The sequence below is a fragment of the Pavona decussata genome, unplaced genomic scaffold (assembly GCF_977016875.1).
Source record: "Pavona decussata unplaced genomic scaffold, jaPavDecu1.1 SCAFFOLD_9, whole genome shotgun sequence".
NCBI lineage: Eukaryota > Metazoa > Cnidaria > Anthozoa > Scleractinia > Agariciidae > Pavona > Pavona decussata.
This window is the reverse complement of record NW_028145432.1, coordinates 4,226,694-4,231,015: the sequence shown is the minus strand read 5'-3', so window position 1 is coordinate 4,231,015 and position 4,322 is coordinate 4,226,694. Positions and strand designations below refer to the sequence as shown.

At 37.9% G+C, this 4,322-nt stretch overlaps 1 pseudogene; it reads left to right on the top strand.

The window, feature by feature from the left end:
- The first annotated feature begins 368 nt into the window (after nucleotides 1–368).
- On the top strand, nucleotides 369–4,044 carry LOC146488663 (uncharacterized; annotated as a pseudogene).
- The last annotated feature ends 278 nt before the right edge of the window (nucleotides 4,045–4,322 follow it).

Sequence of the window (4,322 nt, the reverse complement as noted above, 5' to 3'; positions counted from 1 at the left end):
CGAAAGTTAACTTGTGATGGGTGGCCAAGCAGACTCGCATGTTTACTCGAGTTTTTAATGCAAGAAAGTAACGAATAGCGGTTGTTACAGTGTGCTGTTTATGAATGTTGGTATTAATCTAATAAGTGGCTTGGTTAAAAAGAATGCCTATTAATCATTGGCACTATTCCTTATAGGCGTTGCAGTGGATGCAGAGAGAAAAGAAGTCTTTGTTTCAATAGTTTTTTTTGAAGGGTTTCCAAGGGTGGCGCACGGGAAGCTCCTTCTGGTGATTTATTTTTTCACTACCGAAGACTCACAGAGGAGGATCGCTCTACACGTTGGATTGAGTACTAGTTTGATGTTGGGCATCTAATGACAACTACAAGATGTGTGCTCTTGAGATCTGCATGAAAGACCGATCATACCATTCGGAGGGCGAGGAAGGGTTGCAAAATGTGATGAGAGCAAATTCAATCACAAGCCGAAGGTAACATTTTCAATTCAATTTCAGTTTTTATATCACTGTGTGTTCACGAAAGTCATTTGTTATATAAACACAACACGCGATATTGGCGTTAGTATATAATGCTTGTGGGATGGGGTGTAATATATTTGGAGACTACGTCCAAGTTTAAAAAAATATCTTCCTCTAAACTGATTAGAAAAATTAAAATTAACATTATTCGACGTTCCTGTGTATCTAACATCTCAGGAATGCCATCGAATGAGATTTAATTGTTCAAACTCAATTCTTTTAGCCACTCATTAAACGTTCTTCTGCATTTGAAAAGAAGTGGGACCTCTCTTTTGAGTCAGAATTTTATATCATATATTAATAGCCAGTAGGTATTTGCCATTGGGGAGTCCGAGGACATCGAGAGTCCTGTGCTGATTGGTGAAAACTGTAAGTTTAATTTTTTTAATTGAGGCCTAGCTATTGCTTGCTTAAAGATTAATAGTTTAAGTGCTCATATTGACAGGAGAAAGCAGATTTAACACGATAACAAAATAATAAACCAGACACAATATTTTGCCTCTCCGGTATTATGAAAGAAAATATGAGTGGGCAACCAGTATTGGTCAGACTATTAGTAGTAACAATGTTGTGGATTTTTACTCTGGTTGAGAAGTTTATTTCCCAATTTGATTAGGTTTGAATTTGTAAAGAGCTCTGGCTCCAGCATTGTGCCTGTGCAAGTACCAACAGGCCAAGAGAGGAATGCTTGTGTTATACGACACATCTCAGGCCAGGGACCCTTGTATATACGAGCTTTGGAAGTTCTGAGTTGTAAAGAGATGATTGCTTAATTTTTTGCAACTGAAATGTTAACTTTTCGTCCTATCACAAAAATACATTCCAGCTTTCTTTCGTATTTGGCATGATATAAATATTGAGGCTTCTTTGGGGGAGTTGAAATATTTTATGAGCATCTCCTTCCTTTTGCCTGATCTTCTGCCTTGCTGTCTGCTAAAGAAGTAATTATGCACTCTCTAGAATAGGTGACAAGTAATAACAGGCTACTTTCTCTAAAAAAGCTTCCTTTGAATTGCCATTCCTATGAATACTGTATTAAAGCTGAACAAACTAAATGCTCCTTCTTGGCCAGCGTAAATTTGTAACATCCATTTAGTGTTTTATAACGTCTTTTAAAGATCAAACTACCATTTACATAGCATCTAAATTATTCTCCTTGATATATATTATTTCAGAGTGAAGACGATGACAGTCTGGTTGCTAATGACAAGGACATCAGGGATTACTTGGAAGACGTACATTGGGTCTGTGAAATCTGCAAGCCAGCGAGCCACCGTGCGAGCCATGCGAGCCACAGTGCAAATGTTGAGAATTTTTATTTGTTTTATTTACATTCGCGTGAGAAAATTTTGGACGAATTTTTCCTTTTTTTTTTCGTTTTTGTTATAATTTTGGAGAGAATTTTGCCTTTTCAAAATCGCCCGAGATGCGCAAAAAATAAAAAAAATACGCAAAAATTTATTAAGGTTCAAGACTTCAGAAAAAAAAATCAGAGAAAAACGTACGGCTGCACCGCTACTCGAATAGTTATCTATTGACACATGTCATTCATTGATATCCACGTGGAACTTCATTCAAGAAAAAAAAAAAAAAGAAAAGAACAGCACTTCGATCTCCGTGTGTTGGCATCAAGAATGGTGAGTAAATCGCGCCATTTTAACAGGTTTGGTCTTTAGTCGAGAATTAGAGTTATCAGAACTCTGTCGGTTGGCTGACTGCTGCATGTGGTTGTCCTTTCACTTAGACAAGTCTTTCTTCAAAACTCGCCACTAGAGTGGCAGAGGCTGGTTGCGAGATAGCATTCGACCCACCAGCTGACGGCAAATTAAATGCTTCTTTTACGCTGCTTCTTTTCAAATTGCATTTAGTGCGACAATATTGACTTCGCTCATCTTTGAGTACTCATTTATCATACCTTACAAGATTGGAATGACACTGACAATTACATGTAGTCCTGACATGTCAATTAACAAAAAACTGAAATATGATGGTTTGCGTTGTCCCACTGTAAGAATTAAATATTGCGAGGTTATTCATCTTGTTCCGATGCTCTTGTTCTTATGTGAATGTAAATACAACAAATAAAAATTCTTAACATTTATACTGTGGCTCGCATGACTCGCGTGACTCGCATGGCTTGCATGGCTCGCTGACTCGCAGATTTTTATCACTCACGTACATTGCTCCCTGTCTCAAATGCTATTGCTGAACCAGGTCCCAGGGGCACAGATAAAGACATTGCTCCCCCATCAAGCTTACAGCAAAGTGATGTACATATGCCATCCTCTGATGTTTACCAACCTTCTAGTGAAGGAGATACCACAAATACCACGAGTCAGTCTGAAACATCAAATGAATTGGCCAAAAAGAGTGATTTTGATGTCCTGGTAGAAATGTTTCCCAACTTAAAGCAGGAGCGAGTCGAACAGGCTCTGGAAAGTGCTGGTTCAGATTTGGGCAAAGCCATTAACATACTTCTTGAGGAAAATCATACAGGTGTATTTGTGCTGCTTTTAAGTTCTAGGGCAAATAAACGTTGGGATTGATTGATTGATCAGATGAATAAAACAATTTGTTTGGATAATGGCAAAAATGTTTGATATTGTTCGTCTCATTCTCACTGGCAATCTGTACACCTTTAATGTAAACTTTGAGCAGATTGCTAGTGAAATATGCATGTTACATGTTAAATATATAAATAAACATCTACCAAGGTAACATAAATAGTGTTCTATTATTTCTTCACATATATCTCTCCATCTTTTTATGTATTTTTGGTTTGCTTCTTGTCTTTTTCCACCCTCAATTGCCAATTATTTATCTGTAATGTATCACTATCAGTTGACCACCCTAGCTCATTAACCCTCAAGGCATAAAACAGTGTATGTGGTATCATTTGCCTATTTAAGTTTCAGTATTTTCCTTTTAGTCTATTCTAAAATGATGTAAAAGGTCACAATTTTAAAAAAATATATATCGATGTTGTCAAAATTGTCTTGTAGGCCAGATTTCTTTTATCAAGACATTAGGCATTAGTTTTTGGTACATAAGCAAGCAAGCTTATGGATATAGAGGGGAAACTGTAATTTAAAGCCTTTTTTATAGGTATCACTTATGTAGCTACTTAAAGCACCAAAGAAGATGAGGAGTGGCTTTGGGATACACCCTTAGCTGCAATAGTGAATGCAAAGGTTCCAGCAAACTCTCTCAAAGCACTTACTGAGGAGGCTGTGATCTTGATGTAGAGGTGGATGGGAAAACAGATATTTTGAAGCAGATGCTGGGAAAATATAAAATCCCAGTTTTGACATAACGCTTGTGCATTGAATGTGTACACGAGCTAGGAATTGATGCAGGTGGTGTATCAAGGGAATATTTCCATCTGTTGATGGAAGGATTGAAGCAGGGACCTGGTGGATGTTTTTGAAGGTCAACTGGGGTACCTAGTACCAATCCACAATTATGATGTTTTGTCTGGTGGTTTGTCCATCCTGGCGAGCAAAATGATGCGTTGTTCACGCAGTTGACCTCCCCAGCATCTCACAAATAAACAGAGTTTCACAAAAACAACATGCCATGACAAAAAAGAGAATAAGCGACGTTCCACGCGAATCTACTTTGCTAGGCGCGACAGAAGCGCTGGATGCTTTTCTTACCAAAATTTCGAACTTAAGGGCAACAAACTTACACTTTCTCGACGAATCTAGTGTAATCAAAACAACAGGGAATAGAAAGTATGGCAGCGCTGTTCTCGGCCAACCTGCATTTGAAGTTCAACGCTATGCATCCAATTCAAACTACAAAA